The sequence below is a fragment of the Pongo pygmaeus genome, chromosome 6 (genome assembly GCF_028885625.2).
Source record: "Pongo pygmaeus isolate AG05252 chromosome 6, NHGRI_mPonPyg2-v2.0_pri, whole genome shotgun sequence".
NCBI lineage: Eukaryota > Metazoa > Chordata > Mammalia > Primates > Hominidae > Pongo > Pongo pygmaeus.
The window spans coordinates 28,762,950-28,786,704 of record NC_072379.2 but is presented as its reverse complement, the minus strand read 5'-3'; positions in this window follow the sequence as shown (position 1 = coordinate 28,786,704).

Genomic DNA, 23,755 nt, shown 5'->3' with positions numbered 1-23,755 from the left:
GTATCAAAGGGAAGCTTCAACTCTGTGAGTTGAATGCGCACATCGCAAAGATCTTTCTGAGAATGCTTCTATCTAGTTTTGATGCGAAGATATTTCCTTTTCCAGCATAGGCCTCAAAACGTTCCAATTATCGACTTGCAGGTTCTACTAAAACAGTGTTTCAAAACTGTTCTATCAAAAGGAAAGTTCAACTCTGTGTGTTGAATGCTCACATCACAAAGAAGTTTCTGAGACTGCTTCTGTCTAGTTTTTATGTGAAGAAGTTTCCTTTTCCAGCAGAGGCCTCAAAGCGCTCCAAATATCCACTTGCAGATTCTACAAAAAGAGTGTTTCAAAACTGCTCTATCAAAAGGAAGGTTCAACTCTGTGAGCTGAATGCACTCATCACAAAGAAGTTTCTGAGAATACTTCTGTATACTTTTCATCTGAATGTATTTCCTTTCCCACTAGATGCCGCAATCGCACCAAATATCCACTTGCAGTTTCCACAAAAAGAGTGTTGCAGAACTTCTCCGTGGAAAGGAATGTTCAACTCAGTGAGTTCAATCCCCACATGGCAAAGAAGTTTCCGAGAATGCTTCTGTCTAGTTTTTATATGAAGATATTTCCTTTTCCAGCATAGGCCTCAAAGCGCTCTAAATATCCACTTTCACATTCTACAAAAACAGCCTTTCAAACAGGGTGTATCAAAAGGAAGGTTCAACTCTGTGACTTGAATGCACTCATCACAAAGAAGTTTCTGAGAATGCTTCCATCTAGTTTTTATGGGATGACATTTCTTTTTGCAGCATAGGCCTCAAAGCGCTCCAACTATCCACTTGCAGATTCTACAAAAAGAGTGTTTTAAAACTGCTCTATCAAAAGGAAGTTTGAACTCTGTGAGTCGAATGCACAAAGCACCGGGAACTTTCTGAGAATGCTTTTGTCTAGTTTCTATGTGAAGATATTTGCTTTCCCATCATAGGCCTCCATGCACTCCATACATCCACTTGCAGATTCTACTAAAAGAGTGTTTCAAATCTTTTCTATCAAAAGGAAAATTCAACTCTGTGAGTTGAATTCACTCATCACAAAGAAGTTTCTGAAAATGCTTTTGTCTAGTTTGTACATGAAGATATTTCCTTTGCCATCGTAGGCCTGAAATCGCTCCAAATAGCCACTTGCAAATTCTACAAAAGGAGTGCTTCAAACCTGCGCTATGAAAAGGAAGGTTCCACTCAGTGAGTTAGGTGCATAAAGCACAGGGAAGTTTCTGAGAATGCATCCGTCTAGTTTTTAGGTGAAGATATTTCCTTTTCCAGGGTTGGCCTCTTAGCACTCCAAATATCCACTAGCAGATTCTACTAAAAGTGTGTTTCAAAACTTCTGTATCAAAAGGAAGCTTCAACTCTGTGAGTTGAATGCGCACATCGCAAAGATCTTTCTGAGAATGCTTCTATCTAGTTTTGATGCGAAGATATTTCCTTTTCCAGCATAGGCCTCAAAGCGTTCCAATTATCGACTTGCAGATTCTACTAAAACAGTGTTTCAAAACTGTTCTATCAAAAGGAAAGTTCAGCTCTGTGTGTTGAATGCTCACATCACAAAGAAGTTTCTGAGACTGCTTCGGTCTAGTTTTTATATGAAGAAATTTCCTTTTCCAGCAGAGGCCTCAAAGCGCTCCGAATAAACACTTGCAGATCCTACAAAAAGAGTGTTTCAAAACTGTTCTAGCAAAAGGTAAGTTCAACTCTGTGTGTTGAATGCACACATCACAAAGAAGTTTCTGAGAATTCTTCTGTCTGGAATTTATGTGATGATATTTCCTTTTCCAGCAGAGGCCTCAAAGCACTCCAAATATCCACTTGCAGATTCCACGAAAAGAGTGTTTCAAAACTGCTCTATCAAAAGGAAGGTTCAACTCTGTGAGCTGAATGCACTCATCACAAGGAAGTTTCTGAGAATGCTTCTGTCTGGAATTTATGTGATGATATTTCCTTTTGCAGCATACGCGTCCAAGCGCTCCAAATATCCACTTGCAGATTCCACGAAACGAGTGTTTCAAAACTGTTCCATCAAAAGTAAGGTTCAACTCTGTGAGTAAAATGCACTCATCACAAAGAAGTTTCTGAGAATGCTTCTGTATACTTTTCATCTGCATGTATTTCCTTTCCCACTAGATGCCGCAATCACACCAAATATCCACTTTCAGTTTCCACAAAAAGAGTGTTGCAGAACTGCTCTGTGGAAAGGAATGTTCAACTCAGTGAGTTCAATCCCCACATGGTAAAGAAGTTTCTGAGAATGCTTCTGTCTAGTTTTTATATTAAGATATTTCCATTTCCAGCATAGGCCCCAAAGCGCTCTAAATATCCACTTTCACATTCTACAAAAACAGCGTTTCAAACCGTGTGTATCAAAAGGACGGTTCAACTCTGTGACTTGAGTTCACTCATCACAAAGAAGTTTCTGAGAATTCTTCTGTATACTTTTCATCTGAATGTATTTCCTTTCCAACTAGACGCCGGAATCACACCAAATATCCACTTGCAGTTTCCACAAAAAGAGTGTTGCAGAACTGCTCTGTGGAAAGGAATGTTCAACTCAGTGAGTTCAAACCCACATGGCAAAGAAGTTTCTGAGAATGCTTCCATCTAGTTTTTATGTAATAACATTTCTTTTTGTATCATAGGCCTCAAAGGGCTCCAGCTATCCTCTTGCAGATTCTACAAAAAGAGTGTTTTAAAACTGCTCTATCAAAAGGAAGTTTGAACTCTGTGAGTCGAATGCACAAAGCACCGGGGACTTTCTCAGAATGCTTTTGTCTAGTTTCTATGTGAAGATATTTGCTTTCCCAGCATAGGCCACAATGCACTCCATACATCCACTTGCAGATTCTACTAAAAGAGTGTTTCAAACTTCTCTATCAAAAGGAAGCTTCAACTCTGGGAGTTTAATGCACTTATCACAAAGAGGTTTCTGAGAATGCTTCCGTCTAGTTTTTAGGTGAAGATATTTCCTTTTCCAGTGTTGGCCTCTTAGCACTCCAAATATCCACTACCAGATTCTACTAAACGTGTGTTTCAAAACTTCTGTACCAAAAGGAAGCTTCAACTCTGTGAGTTGAATGGGCACATCACAAAGATGTTTCTGAGAATGCTTCTATCTAGTTTTGATGCGAAGATATTTCCTTTTCCAGCATAGGCCTCAAAGCGTTCCAATTATCGACTTGCAGATTCTACAAAAACAGTGTTTCAAAACTGTTCCATCAAAATGAACGTTCAACTCTGTCAGTTGGATGCACTCATCACAAAGAAGTTTCTGAGAACACTTCTGTCTAGTTTTTAGGTGAAGATATTTCCTTTTGCAGCATAGGCCTCAAAGCGCTCCGAATAAACACTTGCAGATCCTACAAAAAGAGTGTTTCAAAACTGTTCTAGCAAAAGGAAAGTTCAACTCTGTGTGTTGAATGCTCACATCACAAAGAAGTTTCTGAGACTGCTTCGGTCTAGCTTTTATACGAAGAAATTTCCTTTTCCAGCAGAGGCTTCAAAGCGCTCCAAATATCCACTTGCAGATTCTACAAAAAGAGTGTTTCAAAACTGCTCTATCAAAAGGAAGGTTCACCTCTTTGCGCTGAATGCACTCATCACAAGGAAGTTTCTGAGAATGCTTCTGTCTGCAATTTATGTGATGATATTTCCTTTTGCAGCATACGCGTCCAAGCGCTCCAAATATCCTCTTGCAGATTCCACGAAACGAGTGTTTCAAAACTGTTCTATCAAAAGGAAGGCTCAACTCTGTGAGTAGAATGCACTCATCACAAAGAAGTTTCTGAGAATGCTTCTGTATACTTTTCATCTGCATGTATTTCCTTTCCCACTAGATGCCGCAATCACACGAAATATCCACTTGCAGGTTCCACAAAAAGAGTGTTGCAGAACTGCTCTGTGGAAAGGAATGTTCAACTCAGGGAGTTCAATCCCCACATGGTAAAGAAGTTTCTGAGAATGCTTCTGTCTAGTTTTTATATGAAGATATTTCCTTTTCCAGCATAGGCCTCACAGCGCTCTAAATATCCACTTTCACATTCTACAAAAACAGCATTTCAAATCGGTGTATCAAAAGGAAGGTTCAACTCTGTGACTTGAATGCACTCTTCACAAAGAAGTTTCTGAGAATACTGCTGTATACTTTTCATCTGAATGTATTTCCTTTCCCACTTGATGCCGCAATCGCTCCAAATATCCACTTGCAGTTTCCACAAAAAGAGTGTTGCAGAACTGCTCTGTGGACAGGAATGTTCACTCAGTGGGTTCAATCCCCACATGGTAAAGAAGTTTCTGAGAATGCTTCTGTCTAGTTTTTATATGAAGATATTTCCTTTTCCAGCATAGGCCTCAAAGCGCTCTAAATATCCACTTTCACATTCTACAAAAACAGTGTTTCAAACCGGGTGTATCAAAAGGAAGGTTCAACTCTGTGACTTGAATGCACTCATCACAAAGAAGTTTCTGAGGATACTTCTGTATACTTTTCATCTGAATGTATTTCGTTTCCCACTAGATGCCGCAATCGCACCAAGTATCCACTTGCAATTTCCACAAAAAGAGTGTTGCAGAACTGCTCTGGGGAAAGGAATGTTCAACTCAGTGAGTTCAATCCCCACATGGCAAAGAAGTTTCTGAGAATGCTTCTGTCTAGTTTTCATATGAAGATATTTCCTTTTCCAGCATAGGCCTCAAAGCCCTATAAATATCCACTTTCACATTCTACAAAAACAGCCTTTCAAACCGTGTGTATCAAAAGGAAGGTTCAACTCTGTGACTTGAATGCACTCATCACAAAGTCGTTTCTGAGAATGCTTCCATCTAGTTTTCATGTGATGACATTTCTTTTTGTATCATAGGCCTCAAAGCGATCCAGCTATCCACTTGCAGATTCTACAAAAAGAGTGTTTTAAAACTGCTCTATCAAAAGGATGTTTGAACTCTGTGAGTCGAATGCCCAAAGCACCGGGGACTTTCTGAGAATGCTTTTGTCTAGTTTCTATGTGAAGATATTTGCTTTCCCAGCATAGGCCTCAATGCACTCCATACATCCACTTGCAGATCCTACTAAAAGAGTGTTTCAAAACTTCTCTATCAAAAGGAAGGTTCAACTCTGGGAGTTTAATGCACTCATCACAAAGAGGTTTCTGAGAATGCTTCCGTCTAGTTTTTACGTGAAGATACTTCCTTTTCCAGCATAGGCCTCCAAAGGATCCCATTATCCGATTGGATAATCCGCGAAAAGAGTGTTTCAAACCTTTTCTATTAAAAGGAAAATTCAACTCTGTGAGTTGAATGCACTCATCCCAAAGAAGTTTGTGGAAATGCTTTTGTCTAGTTTTTATATGAAGATATTTCCTTTGCCAGCGTAAGCCTGAAATCGCTCCAAATAGCCACTTGCAAATTCTACAAAAAGAGTGCTTCAAAACTGCGCTATGAAAAGGAAGATTCCACTCAGTGAGTTAGATGCATAAAGCACAGGGAAGTTTCTGAGAATGCATCCGTCTAGTTTTTAGGTGAAGATATTTCCTTTTCCAGTGTTGGCCTCTTAGAACTCCAAATATCCACTAGCAGATTCTACTAAACGTGTGTTTCAAAACTTCTGTACCAAAAGAAAGCATCAACCCTGTGAGTTGAATGGACACATCACAAAGATGTTTCTGAGAATGCTTCTATCTAGTTTTGATGCCAAGATATTTCCTTTTCCAGCATAGGCATCAAAGCATTCCAATTATCGACTTGCAGATTCCACAAAAAGTGTTTCAAAACTGTTCCATCGAAAGGGACGTTCAACTCTATGAGTTGGATGCACTCATCACAAAGAAGTTTCTGAGAACCCTTCTGCCTAGTTTTTAGGTGAAGATATTTCCTTTTTCAGCATAGGCCTCAAAGCGCTCCGAATAAACACTTGCAGATCCTACAAAAAGAGTGTTTCAAAACTGTTCTAGCAAAAGGAAAGTTCAACTCTGTGTGTTGAATGCTCACATCACAAAGAAGTTTCTGAGACTGCTTCGGTCTAGCTTTTATAGGAAGAAATTTCCTTTTCCAGCAGAGGCCTCAAAGCGCTCCAAATATCCACTTGCAGATTCTACAAAAAGAGTGTTTCAAAACTGCTCTATCAAAAGGAAGGTTCAAATCTGTGAGCTGAATGCACTCATCACAAGGAAGTTTCTGAGAATGCTTCTGTCTGGAATTTATGTGATGATATTTCCTTTTCCAGCATACGCGTCCAAGCGCTCCAAATATCCACTTGCAGATTCCAAGAAACGAGTGTTTGAAAACTGTTCTATCAAAAGGAAGGTTCAACTCTGTGAGTAGAATGCACTCATCACAAGGTAGTTTCTGAGAATGCTTCTGTCTAGTTTTTATATGAAGATATTTCCTTTTCCAGCATAGGCCTCAAAGTGCTCTAAATATCCACTTTCACATTCTACAAAAACAGCGTTTCAAACCGGGTGTATCAAAAGGAAGGTTCAACTCTGTGACTTGAATGCACTCATCACAAAGTAGTTTCTGAGAATACTTCTGTATACTTTTCATCTGAATGTATTTCCTTTCCCACTAGATGCCGCAATCGCACCAAATATCCACTTGCAGTTTCCACAAAAACTGTGTTGCAGAACTGCTCTGTGGAAAGGAATGTTCAACTCAGTGAGTTCAATCCCCACATGGCAAAGAAGTTTCTGAGAATGCTTCTGTCTAGTTTTTATATGAAGATATTTCCTTTTCCAGCATAGGCCTCAAAGCGCTCTAAATATCCACTTTCACATTCTACAAAAACAGCGTTTCAAACCGGGTGTATCAAAAGGAAGGTTCAACTCTGTGACTTGAATGCACTCATCACAAAGAAGTTTCTGAGAATACTTCTGTATACTTTTCATCTGAATGTATTTCCTTTCCCACTAGATGCCGCAATCGCACCAAATATCCACTTGCAGTTTTCACAAAAAGAGTGTTGCAGAACTGCTCTGTGGAAAGGAATGTTCAACTCAGTGAGTTCAATCCTCGCATGGCAAAGAAGTTTCTGAGAATGCTTCCATCTAGTTTTTATGTGATGACATTTCTTTTTGTATCATAGGCCTCAAAGGGCTCCAGCTATCCACTTGCAGATTCTACAAAAAGAGTGTTTTAAAACTGCTCTATCAAAAGGAAGTTTGAGCTCTGCGAGTCGAATGCACAAAGCCCCGGGGACTTTCTGAGAATGCTTTTGTCTCGTTTCTATGTGAAGATATTTGCTTTCCCAGCATAGGCCTCAATGCACTCCGTACATCCACTTGCAGATTCTACTAAAAGAGTGTTTCAAATCTTTTCTATCAAAAGGAAGGTTCAACTCTGGGAGTTTAATGCACTCATCACAAAGAGGTTTCTGAGAATGCTTCCGTCTAGTTTTTATGTGAAGATATTTCCTTTTCCACTATAGTCCTCAAAGCGATCCATATGTCCACTTGCAGATTCTACAGCAAGAGTGTTTCAAAACCGCTCAATCAAAAGGAAGGTTCAACTCTGTGAGTTCAATGCACAAAGCACAAGGAAGTTTCTGAGAATGCTTCTGTCTAGTTTTTACGTGAAGATATTTCCTTTTCCAGCCTAGGCCTCCAAAGGCTCCCATTATCCGATTGGAGAATCCGCGAAAAGAGTGTTTCAAATCTTTTCTATCAAAAGGAAAATTCAACTCTGTGAGTTGAATGCGCTCATGACAAAGAAGTTTCTGAAAATGCTTTTGTCTACTTTTTATATGAAGATATTTCCTTTGCCAGCGTAGGCCTGAAATCGCTCCAAATAGCCACTTGCAAATTCTACAAAAAGAGTGCTTCAAAACTGCGCTATGAAAAGGAAGATTCCACTCAGTGAGTTAGATGCATAAAGCACAGGGAAGTTTCTGAGAATGCATCCGTCTAGTTTTTATGTGAAGATACTGCCTTTTCCAGTGTTGGCCTCTTAGCACTCCAAATATCCACTAGCAGACTCTACTAAAAGTGTGTTTCAAAACTTCTGTACCAAAAGGAAGCTTCAACTCTGTGAGTTGAATGCGCACATCACAAAGATGTTTCTGGGGATGCTCCTATCTAATTTTGATGCGAAGATATTTCCTTTTCCAGCATAGGCCTCAAAGCGTTCCAATTATCGACTTGCAGATTCTACAAAAGCAGTGTTTCAAAACTGTTCTATCAAAAGGAAAGTTCAACTCTGTGAGTTGGATGCACTCATCACAAAGAAGTTTCTGAGAACACTTCTGTCTAGTACTTATGTGAAGATTTTTCCTTTTCCCGCATAGACCTCAAAGTGCTCCAAATATCCTCTTGCAGATTCCACAAAAAGAGTGTTTCAAAACTGCTCTATCAAAAGGAAGGTTCATCTCTGTGAGTTTAATGCACACATCACAAAGATGTTCCTGAGAATGCTTCTGTCTTGTTTTTATTCGACCATAATTCCTTTTCCAGCATACGCTTTGAAGCGCTCCAAATATCCTCTTGCAGATTCCACGAAAAGTGTGTTTAAAAACTGCTCTGTCAAAAACAAAGTTCAACTCTGTGAGTTTAATGCACACGTGACAGAGAACTTTCTGAGAATGCTTCTGTCTACTTTTCATGTGAAGGTATTTCCTTTTCAAGCATAGGCCTCCAAGGGCTCCAAGTATCCACTTGCAGATTCCACAAAAAGAGTGTTTCAAAACTGATCTATCAAAAGGAAGGTTCATCTCTGAGAGTTGAATGCACACATCACAAAGAAGTTCCTCAGAATGTTTCTGTGTAGTTTATATGTGAAGATATTTCCTTTTCTCGCATAGTCCTCAAAGCGCTCCAAATATCCACTTGCAGATTCTACAACAGGAGGGTTTCGAAAACTGCTCTATCAAAAGGAAGGCTCAAGTCTGTGAGTTGAGTGCACACATCACAAAAAAGTTTCTGAGAATGCTTCTGTCTAGTTTTTATTTGAAGATATTTCCTTTTCCATCATTTGCGTCTAAGCTCTCCAAATGTCCAATTGCAGATTCTAAAAAAGAGTGTTTCAAAACTTCTCTATCAAAATGAAGATTCTAATCTGTGAGTTGAATGCACCCATCCAAATAAGTTTCTGAAAATGCTTCTGTCTAGTTTTTATATGATGATATTTCTTTCTCCAGCTCAGGCCTCAAAGCGTTACAAATATCCACTGGCAGATTCTACAAAAGGAGTGTTTCAAAACTGCTCTATCAAAACGGAGGTTCAACTGTTGTGAGTTGAATACACACATCACAAAGATGTTTCTGAGAAAGCTTTTTTCTAGTTTTTATGTGAAGATATTTCCTTTTCCAGCATAGGTCTCAAAGCGATCCAAATATCCACTTGCAGATTCTATGAAAAGAGTGTTTCAAAACTGCTCAATCACAAGAAAGATTCAGCTCCATGAGGTGAATGCATACCTCACAAAAATGTTTCTTAGAATGCTTCTGCGCAGTTTTTAAGGGAAGATATTTCTTTTTCCATCATCAGCCACAAAGGGCTCCAAAAACCCACTTGCAGATTCTACAAAAATAGCATTTCAAAGTGCTTAATCAAAAGATAGGTTCAATTCCGGAGTTGAATGCACACATAACAAAGAAGTTTCTCAGAATGCTTCCGTGTAGCTTTTACGTGAAGATATTTCATTTTTCTCCATACGTTGCACAGGGATCCAAATAACCACTTGCAGATACTACATAATGATACTATCAAAACTCTATCAAAAGATAGGTTCAACTCTGCGAGTTGAATGCACACATCAAAAAGAAGTTTCTCAGAATGCTTCTGTGTAATTTTTATGGGAAGATATTTCCTATTCCACCATAAGCCTCAAAGCACTCCAAGTATCCACTTGCAGATTCTACAAAAGGAGAGTTTCAAAACTGCTAAATCAAAATAAAAGTTCAACTCTGTGAGATGAATGCACACAAAATAAAGGAGTTTCTGACAATGCTTCTGTGTAGATTCCATGTGAAGATATTTCCTTTTCCAGAATAGGTCTCAAAGTGTGACAAATATCCACTTGCAGATTCTACCAAAAGAGTTTTTCAATACAGCTCAATCCAATGAAACGTTCAACGACGTGAGATTAGTGCACACATCACAAAGAAATTTCTTAGAGTGCTTCTGTGTAGTTTTTATGTGAAGATATTTCCTTTTCTACCATAGGCTGCAAAAGTCTCCAAATATCTACTTGTGGATTCTACAAAAAGAGCTATTCAAAACTTCTGTGTCAAAAGATACGTTCAACTCTGTGAGATGAATGCACACATCACAAAATAGTTTCTCAGAATTCTTCTGGGTAGTTTTTATGTGAAGAGATTGCCTTTTCCACAATAGGCCTCAAAGCGCTCCAAATATCCTCTTGCAAATTCTACAAAAACAGTGTTTCAAAACTGCTCAATCAAAGGAAAGTTTCAACTGTGTGAGTTGAATGCACACATCACAAAGAAGTTCCTCAGAATGCTTCTGTGTAGTTTTTATGTGAAGAAATTTCCTTTTCCACAATAGGCCTCCAAGGGCTTCAAATACCCCCTTGCAGATTCGACAAAAAGAGTGTTTCCAAACTGCTCAATCAAAAGAAAAGTTCAACTGTGTCAGATGAGTGCACTGAAACAGAGAAGTTTCTGAGAATGCTTTTTTAAATTTCTATGTGAAGATAATTCATTTTCCAAAATAAGCCTCAAAGCGCTACAAATATCCACTTGCAGATTGTACAAAAAGAGTGTTTCAAAACTGCTCAATCAAATGAAAGGTTCAACTCAGTGAGGTGGATGCATACATCACAATGAAGTTTCTTAGAATGCTTCTGTGTAGTTTTTATGTGAAGATATTTCCTTTTCCACCGTAGGCCTCAAAGCAGTACAAATATCCAACTTCAGGTTCTACGAAAAGAGTGTTTCAAAACTGCTCAATCAAAAAAAAGGTTCAACTCTGAGAGATGAAGGCACACATTACAAAGAAGTTTCTCAGAATGCTTCTGTGTATTTTTTATGTGAAGATATTTTCTTTTCCAAAATAGGCCTCCAAGGACTCCAAATATCCACTTACAGATACCACTAAAAGACTTTTTTCAAACTGCTCAATCAAAAGTGAGGTTCAACTCTATGAGATGAATGCACACATCACAAAGGAGTTTCCCTGAATCCTTCTGTGTAGTTTTTATGGGTAGATATTTCATTTTCCACCACCGGCCCCAAAGGGCTCCAAATAACCACTTGCAGATTCTACAAAAACAGACTTTCAGAACTGCCCTATCAAAAGATAAGTTCAACTCTGTGAGTTGAATGCACTCATCACAAAGAAGTTTCTCAGAATGCTTCTGTGTAGATTTTATGTGAAAATATTCCCTTTTCCACCATAGGCCACAAAGCACTCCAAATATCCACTTGCAGATTCTACAAAAAGAGTGTTTCAAAACTGCTCTTTCAAAACATAGCTTCAACTCGGTGAGATTAATGCACACATCACAAAGAAGTTTCTCCTAATGCTTCCATGTAGTTTTTATGTGAAGATATTTCCTTTTCCACCATAGGCCTCAAAACGCTCTGAATATCCACTTGCAGATTCTATAAAAAGTTTGTTTCCAAACCGCTCAATCAGAAGAAAGGTTCAGCTCTCTTAGATGAATGCACACATCATAAAGAAGTTTCTCCAAATGCTTCTGTGTGGTTTTTATGTGTAGATATTTCCTTTTCCTCTGTAGGCCTCAACGCGCTCCAAATATCCACTAGCAGATTCTACAAAAAGAGGGTTTCAAAACTGCTCAATCAAAACAAAGGTCCAACTCTGTGAGGTGAATACACACATCACAAAGTGGTTTCTCAGAATGCTTCTGTTTAGTTCTTATGTGAAGATATTTCCTTTTCCACAAAAGGCCTCCAAGGTTTCCAAACATCCGCTTGCATATTCTACTAAAAGAATGTTTCCAAACTGCTCAATCAAAAGAAAAGTTCAACTCTGTGAGAAGGAATGCACTCAAAACAAAGAAGTTTCTCAGAATGCTTCTTTGTAGTTTTTATGTGAAGATATTTCCTTTTCCACAATAGGCCTCAAAGAGCTACAAATATCCATTTGCAGATTCAACAAAAAGAGTGTTTCCAAACTGCTCAATCAAATGAAATATTCCACTCTGTGAGACAAATGCACACATCACAAAGAAGGTTCTCAGAATGCTCAGAAGGTTCTCAGAAAAGGGAAGAAATTTCCTTTTCCATCACCAGCAACAAAGGGCTCCAAATATCCACTTACAGATTCTACAAAAAGAGAATTTTGGAATTGTTCTATCAAAAGATAGGTACTTCATTGCGAGTTGAATGCACACATCATAAAGAAGTTCCTCCGAATGCTTCTATGTAGTTTTTATGTGCACCTATTTCCTTTTCAACCATAAGCCTCAAGGCGCTCCAAATATCCCCTTGCAGATTCTACAAAAAGAGTGTTTCCAAACTGCTCAATCAAAAGAAAGGTTCAACTCCATGGGATGAATGCACACAAGACAAATAAGTTTCTGAGAATGCTTCTGTGTAGTTATATCGTGAAGATATTTCCTTTTCCACAATAGTCACGAAAGTGCTCAAATATCAACTTGCAGATTCAACAAGAAGAGTGTTTCAAAACTGCTCAATCAAACGAAAGTTTCAACTCTGTGAGATGAATGCACACATAACAAAGTAGTTTCTGAGAATGCTTCTGTGTAGTTTTCATGGGAAGATATTTCCTCTTTCACCATTGGCCACAAAGGGCTCCAAATAACCACTTGCAGATTCTACAAAAAAAGTCGAAAACCTCTATCAAAAGACAGGTTCAAATCTGTGAGTTTAATGCAGACATCACAAAGAAGATTCTCAGAATGCTTCTGTGTAGTATGTGAAGATATTTTCTTTTCCACTGTAGGCCTAAAGTCCTCCAAATATCCATTTGCAGAATCTGCAAAAACAGGGTTTCAAAACTGATCAATCAAAAGAAAGTTTCAAATCGTGAGATAAATGCACACAAAACAAAAAATTGTCTGAGAATGCTTCAGTGTAGTTTTTATATGAAGATATTTCCTTTTCCACCCTAGGCCTCAAAGGGCTCCAAATATCCATGTGCAGATTCTACAAGAAGAGTGTTTCAAAACTGCTCAATCAAATGAAATGTTCAATAATGTTAGATGAATTCATGCATCACAAGGAGTTTCTCAGAGTGCTTCTGTGTAGTTTTTATGTGAAGATATTTCCTTTTCCACAATAGACCTCCAAGGGTTTCAAATATCCATTTACAGATTCTACTAAAAGAGTGTTTCCAAACTGTTCAAAGAAAAGAAAGTTTCAACTGATTGAGACGAATGCACACATCACAAAGAAGTTTCTGAGAATGCTTCTGTGTAGATTTTTTGTGAAGATATTTCTTTTTCCACAATAGGCCTCAAAGCGCTCCAAATATCCACTTGTAGATACTACAAAGGAGTGTTTCAAAACTGCTAAATCAAATGAAATGTTCATCTCTGTGAGATGAATGGAGACACTAGAAAGTAGTTTCTCAGAATGCTTCTGTGTAGTTTTTATTGGAAGATTATTTGTTTTCCACCATCGACCACAAAGGGCTCCAAATAACCACTTGCAGATCCTACAAAAAGAGAGTTACAAAACTGCTCTGTCAAAAGAAAGCTACAATTCTGTGAGATGAATGCACACGTCACAAAGAAGTTTCTGTGAGTGTTTCTGTGTAGTTTTTATGTGAAGATATATCCTTTTCCTCAAAAGGACTCAAAGCACTCAAAATATCCCTTGTAGATTCTACCAAAAGAGTGTTTCAAAACTGCTCAATCAAATGAAAGGTACAACTCGGCGACATGAATACACACATCACAAAGTAGTTTCTAAGAATGCTTCCGTGTAGTTTTTATGGGAAGATATTTCCTTTTCCACCATCGGCCATAAAGGGCTCCAAATAAACACGTGCACATTCTGCAAAAAGAGAGTTTCAAAACTGCTCTATCAAAAGATAGGTTCAACTCTGCGAGTTGAATGCACACATCACAAAGAAGTTTCTCAGAATGCTTCTGTGTAGCTTTTATGTGAGGATATTTGCTTTTCCACCATAGGCCTCAAAGCGCCCCAAATATCCACTTACAGATTCTACGAAAAGAGAGTTTCAAAACTGCTTAATCAAAAGAAAGTACAGCTCTGTGAAATGAATGCACCCATCACAAAGATGTTTCTCAGAATGCTTCTGTGTAGTTTTTATGTGAAGATATTTCCTTTTCCACAATAGTCATGAAAGCGCTCAAGTATCAACTTGCAGATTCTACAAAAAGAGACTTTCAAAATTGCTCAATCAAAAGAAAGGTTCAACTCTGTTAGATGAATGCACCCATCACAAAGAAGTTTCTGAGAATGCTTCTGTGTAGTTTTTGTGAAGATATTTCCATTTCCACAATAGGCCTCAAAGGGCTCCAAATATAAACTTGAAGATTCTATAAAAAGTGTGTTTCAAAACAGCTCAATGAAATGAAATGTTCAACTCTGTGAGATAAATGAATCAAAAAGAAGTTTGTCAGAATGCTTCTGTGTAGTTATTATGTGAAGATATTTCCTTTTCCATAAAAGGCCTGAAAGCCCTCCAAATATCCATTGCAGATTCTACAAAAAGAGTGTTTCAAAACTCCTCTATCAAAAGGAAGGTTCAACTCCGTGAGATGAATGCAAATGTCGCAAAGAAGTTTATCAGAATGCTTCTGTGTAGTTTTTATGTGAAGACATTTCCTTTTCCACAATAGGCAGCAAAGGGCTTCAAATATCATCTTGCAGATTCTACAAAAAGAGTGTTTCAAAACTGCTCTATCAAAGGATAGGTTCAGCTCTGTGCGTTGAATGCGCACATCACAAAGAAGTTTTTCAGAATGCTTCTGTGTAGTTTTTATATGAAGCTATTTCATTTTCCACAATAGGCCTCCAAAGGCTCCAAATATCCACTTGCATATTCTACTAAAGGAGTGTTTCCAAACTGCTCAATCAAAAGAAAGGTTCAACTCTGTGAGATGAATGCACACATCACAAAGAAGTTTCTCAGAATGCTTCTGTGTAGTTTTTCCTTTTCTACAATAGGCACCCAAGGACTCCAAACATCCACTTGCAGATTCTACTAAATGAGTGTTTCCAAACTGCTACATCAAGAGAAAGGTTCATCTCTGTGAGATGAATGTTCACATCACTAAGGAGTTTCGCAGAATGCTTCTGTGTACTTTTTATGTGAAGATATGTCCTTTTCCACCATAGGCGTCAAAGGTCTCCAAATATCTTGCATCTTCTACAAAAAGAAAGTTTCAAAACTGGTCTATCAAAATTTAGGTTCAACTCCTTGAGATGAATGCACAAATCACAGGGAGTTTTCTCATAATGATTCTGTGTAGTTTTTCTGTGAAGATATTCCTCTTTCCAAAATGGGCCTCAAAGCGCTACAAATGTACACTTGCAGATGCTACAAAAAGTGTGTTTCAAAACTGCTCAATGAAAAGAAAAGTTCAACTCTGTCAGATGAATGCACACATCACAAAGCAGGTTGTCAGAATATTTCTGTATAGTTTTTATTTTAAGAAATTTCCTTTTCCACCATTGGCCTCAAAGCATTCGAAATATACAATTGCAGATTCTACAAAAAGAGTGGTTCAAAGCTGTTAAATAAAAAGAAATGTTCAAATCTGTGAGATAAATGCACACATTACAAAGAAGTTCCAGAATCCTTCTATCTAGTTATTTTGTGAAGATATTTCTTTTTCCACCATATGCCTCAAAGCGATCCAAATATCCACTTGCAAATTCTACAGAAAGAGTGTTTCAAAACTGCTCTTTCAAAAGGAAGCTTCAAGTCTGTGAGATGAATGCACACATCACGAAGAAGTTTGTCAGAATATTTCCGACTAGTTTTTATGTGAAGATATTTCCTTTTCCAGCATAGACCTCAATGCTCTCCAAATGTCCACTTGCAGATTCTATAACAGGAGTGTTTCCAAACTGCTCAATCAAAGAAAGGTTCCACTCTATCATTTGAATTCACACATTGCAAAGAAGTTTCTCAGAATGCTTCTGTCTACTTTTTATGTGAAGATATTTCCTTCCCCACCATAGGCCTTAAAGCCCTCCAAATGTCCACTTGCAGATTCTACAAAAAGAGTGTTTCCAAACTGCTCAATCAAAAGAAAGTTTCAACTCTGTGAGATGATTGAACACATCACAAAATATTTTCTCAGAATGATTCCGTCTAGTTTTTATGTGAAGATATTTCCTTTTTCACCATAGGCCTCAAAGCGCTCCAAATGTACAATTGTGGATTCTTCAAAAAGGGTGTTTCAAAATTATTCATTGAAAAGAAACGTTCAACTCTGTGAGATGAGTGCACACATCCCAGAGTTGTTTGTCAGAATGTTTCTGTATAGTTTTTATGAGAAGATAATTCCTTTTCCACCGCAGTCCCCGAAGCACTCTAAATGTCTAATTGCAGAATCTACAAAAAGTGAGTTTCAAACCTGCTAAATAAAAAGAAATGTTCAACTCTGTGAGATGAATGCACACATCACAAATAAGTTTCTCACAATGCTTTTGTCTAGTTATTATGTGAAGATATTTCATTTTCCACCATAGGCTTCAAAGCGCTCCAAATGTCCACTTGCAAATTCTACAAAAAGAGTGTTTCAAAACTGCTCAATTGCAAGTAAGGTTCAACTCTAGGAGATGAATGCAGATCACAAAGAAGTTTGTCAGAATGTTTCTGCCTAGTTTTTATTTGAAGATATTTCCTTTCCCACTATAGGCTGCAAAGCTCTCCAAATATCCACTTTCAGATAGTACAAAAAGGGTGTTTCAAAACTGCTCAATCAAAAATAGGGTTCATCTATGTGAGATGAATTCACATACCACAAACAATTTTCACAGAATGATTCTGTCTAGTTTTTATGTGAAGATATTTCCTTTTACAACTTAGGCCACAAAGCTCTGCAAATGTCCACTTGCAGATTCTACAAAAAGAGGGTTTCAGAACTGCTCAATCAAAAGAAATGTTCAACTCTGTGAGATGAATGCACAGGAGAAAAGAATTTTCTCAGAATGATTCTGTCTAGTTTTTATATGAAGATACTTCCTTTTCCAACATAGGCCACAAAGTGCTCCAAATGTCCAATTGCAGATTCTACAAAAAGAGTGTTTCAACCCTGCTAAATCAACAGAAAGTTTCAACTCTGTGAGATGAATGCACACATCAGAAAGGAGTTTCTCAGAATTCTTCTGTCTAGTACTTAAGTGAAGATATTTCCTTTTACACCACAGGCTTCGCAGCCCTCCAAATGTCCACTTGCAGATTGTGCAAAAAGAGAGTTTCCAAACTATTCAGCCAAAAGAAATGTTCATCTCTGTTAGACCTATGTGCACATCAAGAAGAAATTTGTCAGAATGCTTCTGTCTTGTTTTTATGGAAAGATATTTCCTTTGCCACCATAGGCCTCAAAGCACTCCAAATGTACACTTGCAGATTCTACAAAATGAGTGTTTCCAAACTGCTCAATCAAAAGAAAGGTTCAACTCCGTGAGATGAATGAACACATCACAAAGAATTTTCTAAGAATGATTCTGTCTAGTTTTCATGTGAAGATATTTCCTTTTACACTATTAGCCTCAAAGCACTCCAAATGTACAATTGCAGATTCTTCAAAAATGGTGTTTCAAAATTGTTCATTGAAAAGAAAGGTTCAACTCTGTAGATGAATTCAAACATCACAGAGTAGTTTGTCAGAATGTTTCTGTATAGTTTTTAGAGAAGAAAATTCCTTTTCCACCATAGTCCTCGAATCACTCCAAATATCCAATTGCAGATTCTATAAAAAGTGTGCTTCAAAGCTGCTCAATAAAAATAAATTCTCAACTCTGTGAGATGAAAGCACACAGGACAAAGAAGTGTCTCAGAATGCTTCTGTGTAGTTTTTATGGGAAGATAATTCGTTTTCCACCATCGGCCACAAAGGGCTCCAAATAACCACTTGCAGATTCTACTAAAAAGGTGTTCCAAAACTGCTCAATCAAAAGAAAGTTTCAACTCCGTTAGATGAATGCACACATCACAAATAAGTTTCTGAGAATGATTCGGTGTAGTTTTTGTGAAGATATTTCCTCTTCCATAATAGGCCTCAGAGTGCTCCAAATATAAACTTGCAGATTCTGTAAAAAGAGCATTTTAAAACAGCTCAATGAAACTAAATGTTCAGCTCTGTGAGGTTAATTCACACATCACAAAGAAGTTTGTCAGAATGCTTCTGTGTAGTTTTTATGTGAAGATATTTCCTTTTCCATAATAGGCTTGAATGTGCTCCAAATATCGACTTGCAGATTCTACAAAAAGATTGTTTCCAACCTGCTCAATCAAAAGAAATGTTCAACTCTGTGAGATGAGTGCACAAATAACAAAGAATTTTCTCAGAATGATTTTGTCTAGTTTTTATCTGAAGATATTTCCTTTTCCATCATAGGCCACAAAGTGCTCCAAATATCCACTTGCAGATTCTACAAAAAGAGTGTTTCAAAACTGCTCAATGAAAAGAAAGGTTCAACTCTGTGAGATGAATGCATACATCACAAAGAAGTTTGTCAGAATGCTTCTGTCTCGGTTTTATGTGAAGATATTTCCTTTTCCACCATAGGCCACAAAGCGCTCCAAATGTCCAATTGCAGATTCTACAAAAAGATTGCTTCAAAACAGTTCAATCAAAACAAAGGTTCAACTCTGTGAGATGAATGCACACATCACAAAATGTTTCTCAGAATATTTCTGTCTAGTTCTTAAGTGAAGATATTTCCTTTTCCACCATAGGCCTCAAAGCACTCCAAAAGTCCACTTCCAGATTCTACAAAAAGAGAGTTTCCAAACTACTCAATCAAAAGAAAGCTGAAACTCTGTGAGATGAACGCACACATCACAAAAGAATTTGTAAGATGCTTCTGTCTAGTTTTTATGGGAAGATATTTCCTTTCCCACCATTGTAATCAAGGCACTCTCAATGTACACTTGCAGATAGTAAATAAAGGGTGCTTCAAAACTACTCAAACAAAAGTAAGGTTCAACTCTGTGAGATGAATGCACATATCACAAAGAGGTTTGTCAGAATGCTTCTGTCTATTTATTATGTGAAGACATTTATTTTTACACAATAGGCCTCAAAGCCCTCCATATATTCACTTGCATATACTACAAAAAGTGTGTTTCAACTCAATGGAAAGTAATTTTCAACACTGTGAGATAAATGCATTTGTCACAAAGAAGTTTGTGAGAAGGCTTCTGTCTAGTTTTTATGTGAAGGTATTTCCTTTTCTACCATAGGCCTCAAAGCGCTCCAAATGTCCACTTGCAGATTCTACAAAAAGAGTGTTTGCAAGCTGCTAAATCAAAACAAATTTTATCTCGGTGAGATGAATGCACACATCACAAAGAAGTTTCTCAGAATGCTTCTGTATAGTTATTTTGTGAAGATATTTCGTTTTCCACCATAGAACCCAAAGCGCTTGAAATGTCCACTTGCAGATATTACAAAAAGAGAGCGTCAAAACTGCTCAACCAAAAATAGGTTCAACTCTGTGAGATGAATGCACACGTCACAAAGAAGTTTCTCAGAGTTCTTCTGTCTAGTTTTTATGTCAAGATATTTCCTTTTCCAAAATAGGCCCCAAAGCACTCCAAATGTCAACTTGCAGTTTCTACAGAAAGGGTGTTTCAAAACTCCTCAATGAAAAGAAATGTTCAGCTTTCTGAGATGAATGCACACATCACAAAGCAGTTTGTCAGAATGTTTCTATATAGTTTTTATGTTAAGATACTTCTTTTCCCACCATAGGCCTCAAAGAGGTCCAAATGTACACTTGCAGATTCTACAAAAAGAGTGTTTCAAAGCTGCTCAATCAAAAGAAATGTTCAACTCTGTGAGATAAATGCACGCATAACAAAGTAGTTTCCAGAATCCTTCTGTCTAGTTATTATGTAAAGATATTTCCTTTTCCACCATAGGCCTCAAAGTGCTCCAATTGTCAACTTGCAGATTCTACAAAAAGAGTGTTTCCAAACTGCTCAATCAAAGAAAAGTTCAACTCTCTCAGATGAATGCACACATCACAAAGAAGTTTCACAGAATGCTTCTATCTAGTTTTTATGTGAAGATATTTCCTTTTCCACCATAGGCCTCAAAGCGCTCCAAATGTCCCCTTGCAGATTCTACAAAAAAAGTGTTTCAAAACTGCTCAATCAAAAGAAATATTCATCTCTGTGAGATGAATGAACACATCACAGAGAATTTTCTCAGAATGCTTCTGTCTAGTTTTTATGTGAAGATATTTCCTTTTCCACCATAGGCCTTGAAGCACTCCAAATATCCAATTGCAGATTCTACAAAAAGTGTGTTTCAAAGCTGCTCAATCAAAAGAAATTTTCAACTCTGTGAGATGAATGCACACATCACAAATAAGTTTCCCAGAATCCTTCTATCTAGTTATTATGTAAAGATATTTCCTTTTCCACCACAGGCCACGAAGCACTCCAAAAGTCCCCTTGCAAATTCTAAAAAAAGTTTGTTTCAAAACTGCTCAATCAAAAGAAAGGTTCAACCCTGTGAGACGAATGCACATCTCACAAAGAAGTTTATCAGAATGCTTCTGTCTAGTTCTTAAGTGAAGATATTTCCTTTTCCAAGATAGACCTCAAAGCGCTGCAAACGTCCACTTGCAGTTTCTACAAAAAGAGCCTTTCCTAACTGCTCACTCCAAATGTCCACTTTCAGATAGTACAAAAAGGGTGTTTCCAAACTGCTCAATTAAAATAAGTTTCACCTCTCTGAGACGAATGGGCATATCACAAAGAAATTTGTCACAATGCTTCTGTCTAGTTTTTATGTGAAGATTTTTTCTTTTCCACCATAGGCCACAAAGCCTTCAAAATCTCCACTTGCAGACAGTATGAAAAGGTTGTTTGAAAACTGCTCAATCAGAAGTAAGGTTCAACTCTGTCAGATGAATGCATATATCACAAAGAAGTTTGTCAGAATGCTTCTGACTAGTTTTTATATGAAGATATTTCGTTTTCCACCATTGGCCTCAAAGCGCTCCAAATGTCCATATGCAGATTCTACAAAAGGAGTGTTTCCAAACTGCTCAATTAAAAGAAAGGTTCAACTCTGTGAGACGAATGGAAACATCGCAAGGAAGTTTCTCAAAAAACTTCTGTCTATTTTTTATGTGGAAATATTTCCTTTTCCACCACAGGCCTCAAAGCGTTCCAAATGTCCACTTGCAGATTCTACAAAAAGAGAGTTTCAAAGCTGCTCAATATAAGAAAGTTTCAACTCTGTGAGATGAAAGCACACATCACAAAGAAGTATCTCAGAATGCTTCTGTTTAATTATTATGTGAAGCTATTTTGATTTCCACCTTAGGCCTCAAAGCGTTCCAAATGTCCACTTGCAGATTCTACAAAAGGAGAGTTTCAAAACTGCTGAATCGAAAGTAAGCATCAACTCTGTGAGATGAATAAACATATCATAAAGAAGTTTGTCAGAATGCTTCTGTCTCGTTTTTATGTGAAGATATTTCCTCTTCCAACATAGGCCGCAAAGCGCTCCAAATGTCCACTTGCAGGTTCTTCATAAAGAGTGTTTCAAAACTGCTTAGAGAAAGGAAAGGTTCAACTCTATGAGATGAATGCAGACATCACAAAGAATTTTCTCAGAAAGCTTCTGTCTAGTTTTTATGTGAACATATTTCCTTTTCCTCCATAGGCCTCAAAGTGCTCCAAATGTACACTTGCAGTTTCTATAAAAAGAGTGTTTCATAACTGCTCAATCAAAAGAAAGTTTCAACTCCTTGAGATGAATGCACACATCACAGGGAATTTTCTCAGAATGATTTTGTCCAGTTTTTATGTGAAGATATTTCCTTTTCCACAGTAGGCCTCAAAGCGCTCCAAACGTCCACTTGCAGATTGTACAAAAAGAGTTTTTCAAAAGTGTTCAGTCGAAAGTAAGGTTGAACTCTATGAGATGAATGCACATTTCACAGAGAATTGTGTCAGAATGCTTCTGTCTAGTTTTTACGTGAAGATATTTCCTTTTCCACCATAGGCCACAAAGTGCTCTGAATGTCCACATGCAGATTCTTCAAAAAGAGTGTTCCTAAACTGCTCAATCAAAAGAAACGTTCTACTCTGTGAGATGAATGCACACATCACAAAGAAGTTTCTCAGAATGCTTCTGTCTAGTAGTTAAGACTAGATATTTCCTTTTCCACCATAGGCCTCAAAGCACTCCAAATGTCCACTTGCAGATTTTACAAAAAGAGTTGTTTCAAAGCTGCTCAATCAAGAGAAAGGTAAAACTCTGTGACATGAATGCACACATCACAAAGAATTTTCTCAGAATGATTCTGTCTAGTTTTTACGTGAAGATATTTCCTTTTCCGTCATAGGCCTCAAAGCGCTACAAAAGTACTTGAAGATTCTACAAAAAGACTTTTTCTAAAATTCTCAATGAAAGTAAAGTTCAGCTATGGGAGATGAATGCACATATCACAAAGAAGTTTCTCAGAATGCATTTTTCTATCTATTATGTGAAGATATTTCGTTTTCCACCATAGGCCTTAAAGCGCTACCATTGTCCACCTACAGATTGCACAAAAAGTGTGTTTCAAAGCTGATCAATCGAAAGTAAGGTTCAACTTTGTGAGATGAATCCACACATCACAAAGAAGTTTGTCAGAATGCTTCTGTCTAGTTTTTATGTGAAGATATTTCCATTTCCACCATAGGCCGCAAAGCATCCAAATGTCCACTTGCAGATTCTACAAAAATAGTGTCTCAAAACTGCTCAATGAAAAGAAATGTTCAACTCGGTGAGATGAATGCACACATCACAAAGAAGTTTGTCAGAAAGTTTCTGTATAGTTTTTATGTGAAGATATTTCTTTTTCCACAATAGGCCTCACAGTGCTTCAAATGTCCACTTGCAGAATTTACAACAAGAGTGTTTCAAAGCTACTCTATCAAAAGAAAGTTTCAACTCTGTCAGATGAATGCACACATCACAAAGAAGTTTCTCAGAATACTTCTGCCTAGTTATTGTGTGAAGATTTTTCGTTTTCCACCATATACCTCAAAACGCCCATGTTGTCCACTTGCAAATTCTACAAAAAGAGTCTTTCAAAGCTTCCCAATCGAAACAAAGGTTCAACTCTGTGAGATGAATGCACTCAAAACAAAGAAGTTTGTCAGAATGCTTCTGTCTAGTTTTTATATGAAGATATTTCCTTTTTCACCCTAGGCCTCAAAGCGCTCCAAATGTCCACTTGCAGATTCTACAAAAACAGTGTTTCAAAGCAGATCAATGAAAAGTAAGGTTGAAATCTGTGAGATGAATGCACACATCGCAAAGAATTTTGTCAGAATGCTTCTGTCTAGTTTTTATGTGAAGATATTTCCTTTCCAAAATAGGCCTCAATGCGCTTCAAATGTCCCCTAGCATGTACAACAAAAAATATGTTTCAAAACTGCTCAATGAAAAGTAAGTTTCAACTCTGTGAGATGAATGCACACATCACATAGAAGTTTTTCAGAATGCTTATGTGTAGTTTTTATGTGAAGATATTTCCTTTTCCACCATAGGCCTCAAAGTGTTCCAAATGTACACTTGCAGATTCTACAAAGAGTGTGTTTCAAAGGTGCTCAGTCAAAAGAAAGGTTCAA